This window comes from Tachyglossus aculeatus, chromosome 1 (genome assembly GCF_015852505.1).
Source record: "Tachyglossus aculeatus isolate mTacAcu1 chromosome 1, mTacAcu1.pri, whole genome shotgun sequence".
Lineage (NCBI taxonomy): Eukaryota > Metazoa > Chordata > Mammalia > Monotremata > Tachyglossidae > Tachyglossus > Tachyglossus aculeatus.
The window spans coordinates 89,357,100-89,369,646 of NC_052066.1; the positions used below are offsets into that span (position 1 = coordinate 89,357,100).

The 12,547-nt window shown below is 42.3% G+C and overlaps 1 protein-coding gene and 1 non-coding gene across 2 annotated transcripts in view; both read right to left on the reverse strand.

Annotated features, from left to right (window-relative positions):
• LOC119927003 (voltage-gated potassium channel subunit beta-1-like) overlaps positions 1 to 12,547 on the reverse strand; it is a 495,308-nt gene that overhangs the window by 322,038 nt on the left and 160,723 nt on the right. The window lies entirely within an intron of this gene.
• On the reverse strand, positions 5,789 to 5,926 carry LOC119936557. Its single transcript, XR_005453803.1, has one exon. It is a non-coding gene; the product is annotated as a small nucleolar RNA SNORA7 (small nucleolar RNA).

A 12,547-nucleotide genomic window follows, 5' to 3' on the forward strand; every position in this document is an offset into this window, starting at 1 on the left:
TGGAGCCTTAAAGGGGCAGGGCTTCCTGGCCCCACTTAGAGATACCATCAAGCTATTCAATCCATTTATTACTCAAATAAATATTCTTATACTCTACTATTTCCCCTATCCTTACCCTTTAACCTCCCCCTCTGGACTATAAACTCCTTGTAAGCAGAGATCACATCTCCTAACTTGATTGTACTGTACTTCATAAATTATTTATTTATGTTCGTGTCTGCTTTCCATGTCTACCAACCCTGTTGTACTGTGCTCTCCCAAACACTTAGTACAGTGCTCTGCACAGTTAACACTTAATAAATACCATCGATTGATTGATTGATTTCCCAAGCACTTAGTACAGTGCTCTGCACAGTAAACACTTAATAAATATCATTGATTGATTGATTGATTGATTTCCCAAGCACTTAGAACAGTGCTCTGCACAGTAAACACTTAATACCATTGATTGATTGATTTCCCAAGCACTTAGTACAGTGCTCTGCACAGTAAACACTTAATAAATATCATTGATTGATTGATTTCCCAAGCACTTAGTACAGTGCTCTGCACAGTAAACACTTAATAAATACCATTGATTGATTGATTGATTTCCCAAGCACTTAGTACAGTGCTCTGCACAGTAAACACTTAATGAATACCATTGATTGATTGATTTCCCAAGCACTTAGTACAGTGCTCTGCACAGTAAACACTTAATAAATACCATTGATTGATTGATTGATCGGTTGATTTCCCAAGCACTTAGTACAGTGCTCTGCACAGTAAACACTTAATACCAATTGATTGATTGCTTGATCGATTGATTTTCCAAGCACTTAGTACAGTGCTCTGCACAGTAAACACTTAATAAATACCATCGATTGATTGATTGATTGATTTCCCAAGCACTTAGTACAGTGCTCTGCACAGTAAACACTTAATAAATACCATTGATTGATTGATTTCCCAAGCACTTAGTACAGTGCTCTGCACAGTAAACACTTAAGAAATACCATTGATTAATTGATTGATTGATTTCCCAAGCACTTAGTACAGTGCTCTGCACAGTAAACACTTAATAAATACCATTGATTGATTGATTGATTTCCCAAACACTTAGTACAGTGCTCTGTGCAACAAACACTCCATAAACAACCTTGCCTGATCAGTGGATTGAGAGTAGGTGATGTGTTGGGTTCCTTTTCCCTTGGAAAAGATGTAGGGTCTCGAGCGTGACTTAAATTTAAGTATCTACCAAGGTCTCTTCTTGGAGATCATGAGGCTCAATAAACACGATTGAATGAATGAGAAAAAGAGAATGGAAAATGCACCTGCAAGTGGCAAAAGGGGAGAATAGATTAGACATTTTTTTCTATATCTATTCCAGTGAATAAAGGGTATAAATATAATAATAATAATAATGGCATTTATTAAGAGCTTACTATGTGCAAAGCACTGTTCTAAGCACTGGGGGAGATCCAAGGTGATCAGGTTGTCCCATGGGGGGCTCACAGTCATTTTACAGATGAGGGAACTGAGGCACAGAGAAGTTAACTGACTTGCCCAAAGTCACACAGCTGACAAGTGGCAGAGCCGGGATTTGAACCCATGACCTCTGACTCCAAAACCCAGGCTCTTTGCGCTGAGCCACGCTGCTTCTCAATATATAGAAGTGCAAGGGCGATGCAGAGGGGAGAGGGAAATGAAGACTTAGTTGGGGAAGGCCTCATGGAGATGTGACTTAAATAAGGCTTTGAAGGTGGGAAGAGTGGTGATCTGTCGTATGAGAAGGGAAATGGAGTCCCAGGCCAGGGGTGAGACACCAGGGGTTGGCAGCGAGATAGAAGGGATTGAGGTACAGTGAGTTGGATGGTGTTAAGTGGAATGAAGAAGGAAGTTCTCACATTCTAATTCCCACCTCTACATCTTTTCCCATAACTTAGTACAGTGCTTTGCATGCACTAATAATAATAATAATAATAATAATAATAATAATAATAATGGCATTTGCTAAGCACCTACTATGTGCTTTGTTCTAAGCATTGGGGAGGATACAAGGTGATCAGATTGCCCCACATGGGGCTCACATCCCCATTTTACAGGTGAGGTAACTGAGGCACAGAGAAGCTAAGTGACTTGCCCAAAGTCATCATCAGTCATATTTATTGAGCACTTACTATGTGCAGAGCACTGTACTAAGCACTTGGGAAGCACAAGTTGGCAACATATAGAGACAGTCCCTACCCCACAGTGGGCTCACAGTCTAAAAGGGGGAGACAGAGAACAAAACCAAACATACTAACAAAATAAAATAAATAGAATAGATATGTACAAGTAAAATAAATAAATAAATAAATGAGTAATAAATATGTACAAATATATATACGTATATACAGGTGCTGTGGGGAAGGGAAGGAGGTAAGATGGGGGGATGGAGAGGGGGACGAGGGGGAGACGAAGGAAGGGGCTCAGTCTGGGAAGGCCTCCTGGAGGAGGTGAGCTCTCAGCAGGGCCTTGAAGGGAGGAAGAGAGCTAGCTTGGTGGATGGGCAGAGGGAGGGCATTCCAGGCCCACAGCGGACAACGGGCGGAGCCGGGATTTGAACACATGACCAGCAAGCACGTAATGAATTCTACCACTACTACTTCTACAGCAACGTGGATAAAAAATCTCAGGGTTTGTTTGTTTTTTCCATCCACTTATCTCCCTCATTAGATTGTAAATTCCGTATGGGCAGAGTGAAGTATGAATTGGAGAGTGCTTTGTGCATATATTCATTCAATCATATTTACTGAGCACTTACTGTGTGTAGAGCACCGTACTAAGCGCTTGGAAAGTACAATTCAGCAACAGAGACAATCCCTGCCAACAACATAACAAAGTAGTAAGCGCTCAATAAATACGATTGATTGATTGAGGGGGAGAAACGGGAGACAGGGAGGTCATTTCAGAAATCAAGCAGCAAATGATGAGTGCTTAAATCAGGGTTGTAGCAGTTTGGACAAAGAGGAAAAGACAGATTTCTAGAGATGCTGTATTGATAGAACCAACAGGTTTTGGTAACAGATTGAATATGTAGGTTGAATGAGAGAGCTGATTCAAAGATCAATCAATCAATCAATCATATTTATTGAGCGCTTACTGTGTGCAGAGCACTGTACTAAGTGCTTGGGAAGTACAAGTTGGCAACATATAGAGACAGTCCCTATCCAACAGTGGGCTCACAGTCTAAAAGGGCTCACAGCCTAAAAAGATGACTATGTTACAGGTTTTACTTCTGTTAAATAACATTTCCAAGAGTTTAGTACAGTGCTCTGTACACAATAGATGCTTAATAAATGTGGTCGATGAGGATTATTAGAGTTGCTTTGAAAGAAAATATGGAACCTGAAAAATTAGGCAAAGAAAGCATCCTCACTTCAGTCCATCCACTCTGTTGCTTGGATCATTTTTTTTTACAAAATCATTCAGTCCATGTTTCCCCACTCCTTTAGAACATCCAACTCCGCATCAAACAGAAACTTCTCACCCGTGGCTTTCGAGACCTCAATCACTATGCTCCCTCCTTCCTTACCTCTCTGATTTCTTACTCCAACCCTGCCTGTACACATCACTCCTCTAATGCCGTCTTACTCACTGAACCTCAGTTTTTTTTATGGTATTTGTTAAGCACTACTTTGTGCCAGGCACTGTACTAAGTGCTGGGGTAGAAACAAGCTAATTAAGTTAGACATGTCCCATGTGGGGCTCTCACTGGGGGCAGGGAATTTGTCTCTGTGTTGTTGTATTGTACTCTCCCAAGGGCTTAGTACAGTGCTTTGCATAGAACAGCGCTCAATAAATACAATTGAATAAATGAATGAATCCTAATCTTATACATTCATTCATTCAATCGTATTTATTGAGTGCTTACTGTGCACAGAGCACTGTGCTGAGCACTTGGGAAGTACAAGTTGGCAACATATAAAGACGGTCCCTACCCAAAAATGGGCTCACGGTCTAGAAAAACAATTTCCAATACTGTCAGAGAGAAAGTTTGAGAGGTATTTGAACCTGGCATTTCTTTAACATAAACACCATCCACTTGGTAGGAAGAAAGTACTTGCTATTTTATTGAACAACAAATTAACCTCCGGAGACTGCAGCTTGAAAGGTGACTTTGCTTGAGTTAAAAAAAAAAATACCCTTCAGGAGAAGAAAGAGAAATTACTTAAGTGACTTACCCAAGGTCACAAGGCAGGCAAGTGGCAGAGATGGGATTAGAAACCAGGTCTTTCTGATTCCCGGGTCCTTACTCTATCTACTAGGTCACTCTGCTTCTTATCCTGTCGCTGACACCCAGCCTACGTCCTGCCTCTGGCCTGGAATGCCCTCCTTCCTCATATCCATCAGACAACTACTCTCCCCACCTCCACAGCCTTAGTAAAAACACATCTCCTCCATTAAACCTTCCCTAAGTCCTTATTTCCTCTCCTCCCACACCCTTGTCCACTAAATTTGCCCTTGGATTTGCACGACTTGACACCTGTCCACATGTTTTGTTGTCTGTCTCCCCCTTCTAGACTGTGAGCCCGTTGTTGGGTAGGGACCCTCTCTATATGTTGCCAACTTGTACTTACCAAGCGCTTAGTACGGTGCTCTGCACACAGTAAGCGCTCAATAAATACAAAAAATAAAAATAATAGAGACCGTCTCTATATGTTGCCAACTTGTACTACCCAAGGGCTTAGTACGGTGCTCTGCACACAGTAAGCGCTCAATAAATACGATTGAATGAATGAATGCACCCTTTATTCATCCCACCCTCAGCCTCACAGCACTTAAATACATATCTGTAATTAATTTATTCATATTAATTTCTGCCTCCTACTCTACTCTGTAAGCTCCTAGTGGGCAGGAAATGGGTCTAACAACTCTGTTATATTGTAGTCTCCCAAGCACTTAATAGAGGGGTCTGCACATAGTAAGCTTTCAATAAATAGGATTGATTCCTTGCTTGTTTGTTTTAATTGATTGATAAAGCTGTGGGCAAGTCACTTAACTTCTCTGTGCCTCAGTGACCTCATCTATAAAATGGGGATGAAGACTGTGAGCCCCACGTGGGACAATCTGATCACCTTGTATCCTCCCCAGCGCTTAGACCAGTGCTTTGCATAAAGTAAGTCCTTAACAAAAGCCATCATCATCATCATAACGCAGCAATTAGTATGTTTGAGTTTATTGAAACTCTTGCCAACTGCTGTTCTCCACCTATCTTTTGTATTTTCTATTTATCCACCATGTCCTTGAAGTTGATGGTTCTTTAATTAAGTCCAGAGTGTATTTGCCTTTTGGGCCATTCCGGGTAGAAAGTTTAATGTACAAAAATTCTCCACAGATTGTTGGAGTTACATTCATACTCTCTGTCATGACAAAAACCTTAGTGATGTCAAGCAATTCAACCATCCTGTGAGAGTCACAATAGTACTGATGGAGAGTCTGCTTGGAGCAATGTTCTCGGGAAATACAAAACAAAGAAGTGACACATTCCCTGCCTGCAAGCAGCTTACCCTGTAATAGGGGAGACTGATATTGGAACATTTCTTGTCTCGTGTTATGCCGTCGAGTTATTTCCTACCCATAAAGACACCATGGACACATCTCTCCCAGAATGGCCCGCTCTCCATCTGCGATCATACTGGTAGTATATTTGTAGAGTTTTCTTGGTAAAAATATGGAAATGGTTTACCATTGCCACCTTCCATACAGTAAACACGAGTCTCTGCCCTCAACTCTCTCCCATGCTGCCGCTGCTGGATGAGATTTGATTTGTAGCAGATTGCCTTCCACTCGCTAGCCACTGTCCCAGCTAGGAGTGGAATGGCCAGGCCTCTGCTTGACTCTCCCTCCCATAGCCGAGACTGATAGAGTACTAGAAACTCTCCAGGTGCGACCCTGAGAGGGGTTGGAACATTTACAAATAGAGTAATCAAGTAGTAAGGCCTAGGGGAAAGGACCTGAGTTCTATTCCTGGCTCTCCCACTTGTCAGCTGCATGTCCTAGGGAAAGTTGCTTCACTTCTGTATGCCTCAGTTACCTCATTTGTAAAATAGAGATTAAGACTGAGCGCTATGTGGTGCACAGATTGTGTCCAACCTGACTAGTTTTACGCTACTACAGTACTTAGCACAGTGCCTGGCGCCTAGCAAGTGGTTAACACATATCATAGGAAAAGATAATAATAAAAGGTTTAATTAAAGAAACATAAAAATCAAAGTGCTATGGATGGGTATAAATAAGTTGCCAAGTTCTATAGATGGCTAATCGGTTTATAAAACTTAGGCTGCTTGGAATTAATCGGGAAAGGCTTGTTGGAGCACACGGGATTTTCAGAGGGCTTTGAATAAGATTTAGCAGATTTATGAAGGGAAAGAGTTTCAATTCAGAGGAATAGCGTGAGGGAAGGGAAGAGCAAGGAGACAGAGGTGGAAAAGTCATGAGGAAGGCACAGGTGGAGAAGAGTTTAGAACTCTCATCTTTCCACCCAAACCCTGTCCTCCCCTAGTCTTTCCTAGGATTGTAGACAACACCATCATCCTCCTTATTTCCTGTAATCTTGGCATTATCCTCTGTTCATCTATCTCATCCCTGTGGGCAGGGAATGTGTCTACCAATCCTGTTTTATTGTACCTTCCCAAGAACTTAGTACGCTGCTCTTCACAAAGTTTGTGCTCAACAAATATGATTAATTGATTGATTGCTTCCATATACACATTCAGACTGCCCCAAAATCCTGTCGGTTCTATCTTCAGAACATCTCTAGACTCTGTCCTTCCCTCTCCATCCTAACTGCCGCCTTGCTGTCACCTTGACTAGGACTTTAAACTCCTCTCTGACCTCCCTGCCACATGTAGCTCCACTATCTTGTTCATAGTTCACTCTGCTGCCCAAGTTATTTTTCTAAAAAAACCCCAAAACCTTGAGGTCCATGTCTAATTTGCCCCACTGTATACTTTCCCACCACTTAGTACAGTGTTCTGCACATAGTAAGTGCTTAATAAATACAACTACTATTCCTAGTACTGAGAAGCAGCAGTGCAGACTAATGGATAGAGCACAGGCCCGGGAATCAGAAGGACCTGGGTTCTAATCCAAGCAGCAACACTCGTCTATAGTGTGAACTTGGGCAAGTCACTTAACTTCTCTGTGCCTCAGTTACCTCATCTGTAAAATGGGGATTAAGACTGTGAGCCTAAAGTGGCATAGGGAATTGTGTCCAATTCAATTACCGTTGATCTAGTACAGTTCTTGGCAAATAGTAAGCGCTTAACAAATACTACAAACATCATTTTTATTACTACTACTATACTCCCCACACCTCAAAAATTTCCAATGCTTGCCCATCCAACATAATAATACAATAATAATGGTATTCGTTAAGCGCTTACTGTGTGCCAAGCACTGTTCTAAGCGCTGGATTCAAACAGAAATTCCTTAAGACACTCAATTGGCTCTTCTTCTCCTACCTTAGCTGATCACGTATTAATCAATCAATCATATTTATTGAATGCTTACTGTGTGCAGAGCACTATACTAAGCACTTGGGAGAGTACACAATAACAAGAGTTGCCAGACATGTTCCCATACCACAAGGAGCTTACAGTCTAGATGGGGAGACAGACATTAAAATGAATTACAGATATGTACATAAAAGTCCACATACTTGGGGTTCAGGGAGTGGTAGAAAAAGGGTAATAATAGTAATTCTGGTACTTGTTAAGTGCTTACTAAGTGCTGGGGTGGAACATAGTCCCTGTCCCATGTGGGGTTCACAGTCTCAATCCTCATTTTACAGATGAAGGAACTGAGGCACAGAAAAGCGAAGTGATCTGTCCAAGGCCACACTGCAAGGAAGTGGTGGAGCCGGAATTAGAACCCATGACCTTCTTACTCTCTGGTCTGTGCTCTATCTACTACTCCAAGCTGCTTCTCGGGGTACAAATACGGATTAAGATACAAACACCAGGGTGCAAAAAAAGGGTACAAATAAAGGTGCAAGGGTGACACAGAAGGGAGAGGGGAATAGGACAAATGAGGACTCAGTGGGAAAGGCATCTTGGAGGAGCTGTGATTTTAATAGGGCATGGGGTTTGTGTAACTGCAACACTTCTACAACTGACTGCACCCCAATCTGCACACTTTGCTCCTCTAACGCCATCCTACTCACCTTGATAATAATAATAATAATAATGGCATTTATTAAGCGCTTACTATGTGCAAAGCACTGTTCTAAGCGCTGGGGAGGTTACAAAGTGATCAGGTTGTCCCACGGGGGGCTCACAGTCTTCATCCTCATTTTACAGATGAGGGAAGTGAGGCACGGAGAAGTGAAGTGACTTGCCCAAAGTCACACAGCTGACTAGTGGAGGAGCCGGGATTTGAACCCATGACCTCTGACTCCAAAGCCCGGGCTCTTTCCACTGAGCCACGCTGCTTCTCTGATCTCATCTTTCTCACTGCTGACTCCTTCCCCCTGTCCTCACTTTGGACTGGAACTCATTCCCTCTTCATATCCAACAGATCGCCACTTCCCATATCTTCAAAATTGTATTTTCCAAGCGTTTAGTACAGTGCTCTGCATACAGTGAGCGCTCAATAAATATGATTGAATGAACGAATGATCGAAAACGCTATTCAAATCATATACGATGGCATTTATTAAGCACTTACTATGTTCAAAGCACTGTACTGAGCGCTGGATCATATCTCCTCTAAGTGGCCTCCTCCAAGCCTCCACATCACCTACCTATCCTCCCTTCTGTGTCACCTATGCACGTGGGTTTGTAACACCTAAGCGTGGCTCAGTGGAAAGAGCCCAGGCTTTGGAGTCAGAGGTCAGGGGTTCAAATTCCACCTCCGCCACTTGTCAGCTGTGTAACTTTGGGCAAGTCACTTCACATCTCTGTGCCTCAGTTACCTCATCTGTAAAATGGGAATTAAGACTGTTAGCCCCCTGTGGGACAACCTGATCACCTTGTAACTTCCCCAGCGCTTAGAACAGTGCTTTGCACATAGTAAGTGCTTAATAAATGCCATTATTATTATTATTATTTGATTTTCATCCCAACTCCCTGGACTTCTGTACCTATCTATCTGTCATCTATTTTTATATCAGTCTCACTTTCTAGTCTGTAAACTCCTTGTGGGCAGGGATCAAGTGTACCTATGCTATTGTATTGCACTTTCCCTAATAATAATAATAATTCATAATTATGGTATTTAAGCACTTCAATGTGCCAGGTACTGTACTAAGCGCTTGTGCTTAGTACAGTGCTCTGTACATTATAAGTGCTCAGTAAATACTATTGAATGATTGATATGAAGGGACCCAGGAGGTCAGTGGAGCATTTTGAGGAGGGAAGATATCTGGGTGAAGCGATAATTTAAGATGACCAGTGCAGTAATCCCCTTGGGAACTGGGAAACACAAGTCAGGAATCTGATAGATTGATATGCCATGACAGAAAGAGCCCTGGTTTGGGTGTCAGAGGTTGTGGGTTCTAATCCCGGCTCTGCCACTTGTCAGCTGTGTGACTTTGGGCAAGTCACTTCACTTCTGTAAAATGACCTCATGTCATGGCTCAATGGAAAGAGCACGGCCTTTGGAATCAGAGGTCCAGAGTGCACAAAGTAAGCAGTCAATAAATATGACTGAATGAATGAATGAAAAGGTCATGGGTTCAAATCCAGCTCCACCACTTGTCAGCTGTGTGACTTTGGGCAAGTTGCTTCACTTCTTTGGGCCTCAGTTACCTCAGCTGCAAAATGGGGATTAAGACTGTGAGCCCCACGTTGGACAACCTGATCACCTTGTATCCCCACAGTGCTTAGAACAGTGCTTTGCACATAGTAAGCACTTAATAAATGCCATCATTACTATTATTATTAAGACTGTAAACCCCACGTGGGACAACCTGATAACCTTGTGTCTACCCCAGTGCTCAGAACAGTGCTTGGCACATAGTAAGCACTTAACAAATACCATCATCATTATTATTATTGTACCAGGGTGATAGCTGTTTGAATGCTCCAGGGGACCAGCAGTGGATCCAGGGGATTTGTTTTGGAAGACCACCACGGTCTCCCTCTAGATTGTAAACTCCTTGAAGGCAGGGAATCATGTCTATTAATAGTATCTTAACTTCCCAAGTAGTTAGGAGAAGCAGCGTGGCCTAATGGATAGAGCACAGGAGTGGGAGTCAGAAGGAACTAGGTTCCAATCCCATCTGTCTGCTGTGTGACCCTGGACAAGTCACTTTACTTCTCTGTGCCTCAGCTACCTCATCTGTAAAATGAGGATGAAGACTGTGAGCCCCATGTGGGACAGGGACTGTGTCCCACCCAATTACGTTGTATCTACCCCAGCACTTAGTACAGTGCCTAGCACATCATAAGTGCTTAACAAATACCATAGTTATTATTAATAATACTAATGATATCTGCACACAGTAAATGCTCAATAAATATGACTGATCTGGAAGTAGAAATAATTTGAAATTAAGTAGGGATAAGTCAAAGATGACACCAAAGTTGGGGGTTTTGGGGGCAGGGAGGTTGGTGGCATTGTCAACTGAGATGGAAAAGTTGGAAAGAAGAGTGGATTTAAAGGGAAAGAGGAGTAGATCTGCTTTAATCTTATTTAATTCGAGGTACCACTGGTGCATTGCCAGTCTCTGGGTATCTCTGCCACCATCATCATCAATCATATTTATTGAGCGCTTACTGTGTGCAGAGCACTGTACTAAGCGCTAAGACACCATCTGTGTCTTCCATGTCTCCCTGCAATCTCCGTGTTCAGAGATCCATAAAGGCGATCTGGACCTTATTGGCATTGGAAGTGGCTTGTACTTGTATTTCCCAAGCGCTTAGTACAGTGCTCTGCACACAGTAAGCGCTCAATAAATACGATTGATTGATTGATTGATTGGCTGGGAACAGCAGCAGTGGTACTGGAGGATATGGACTCTGCAAAAACGCAGAATTCTCTGCCACTGTGGCTTTGAGGTTTACTTGTGTTGTGACCTGTAACATCCAGGTATCCAGACTAAGGGAAACCTGAAAACAGTTATTTTTAACTTCATCCCTTTTTCTCCTCTTAATATTCTTGGAAGCCATCAATAGAATTCTCCTCTTTTTATAGTGTTTCATTTATTTTTGTGTCAGAGACAAGCATTTTCTATTCGAACTTAAATTTACTTTGATTTTTATTTTCTTTAACCCTCATTTTGGATTTAAACTGGCTCACAGATTGAGAGAGTAGTTGTCGTCCTTGTCCATCTTGGAAATTCCCCTTGAAAAGTCAATTTTCTATAAATTAAATTATTTAGACAGCTGCTTGAACAATCTTCCACTCAAAAACATCATCAGTCAACCACAACAGAGTGCCTTCAGAGTTCCTGTCATTCGTTTCACACCCTAGTTGTAATGAAAATTGTGAAATACTTAGCATTAGCAAAATCATATCTAATATCTAATCTGTCCCTCATATACCAAGATGACACTATTGAGAGTGAAGGTTTTCATGAAAGTAGCAGTAGCCAAAGAGATATAGAAGCAGCATGGCCTAACACTAATAATTATTATTATAATCATTATTATAGTATTATTATATTATTATAATAATTGTGGTATTTGTTAAGTGCTTACTATGTGCCAGGCTCTGTACTAAGCACTAAGGTGGATACAAAGTAATCAGCTAGGACACAGTCCATGTCCCACGTGACACTCACAGTTTTCATTCCCATTTTCCAGATGAGATAACTGAGACTCAGGGAAGTGAAGCGACTTGCCCAAGGTCACACAACGGACCAATGGCAGGGGCGGGATTAGAACCCAGGTCCTTCTGACTCCCTTCTGAAGCCACTCTACTTCTCTAGTGGATAGAGCACAGGCCTGGGAGACAGAAGGTCATGTGTTCTAATCCTGGCGCTGCCACCTATCTGCTTTGTGACCTTGGGCAATTTGCTTCACTTCTCTGTGCCCCAGTTACCTCATCTGTAAAATGGGGTTTAAGGCTGTGAGCCCAATGTGGATCAGGGACTGCATCCAACCCAATTACCTTGTATCTACCCCAGCACTTAGTACAATGCCTGGCACATAGTAAGCGCTTAACAAATGCCACAGTTAGATAGGAAGGGTGTTGGAGTGTAAACTCCTTGTGGGCAGGGAATGTGTTTTTTTCTTGATTTTGTACTTTCCAGATGCCTATTGTCCATCCAGGGTAAGGAGTTTCTAACTTACATTCTGAGATTTCTCCTCAAAGGTGCTGCTCTCTCATTAGCAACTGAGAGGCCTTAAATTCATAAGATTTTAGTTCAGTGGTGAAATCTGTCCCCAGACGGTTGGCTTCCAAAATCTGAAAAGCTGGACCTAGGAGAGTGTTTATTCTCTCACCACATGGGTTCCCTCACTAAGCAGCATCAGTGGAAAGAGCATGGGATTTGGAGTCAGAGGTCATGGGTTCAAATCCCCGCTCCGCCAACTGTCGGCTGTGTGACTTCGGGCAAGTCACTTAACTTCTCTGTGCC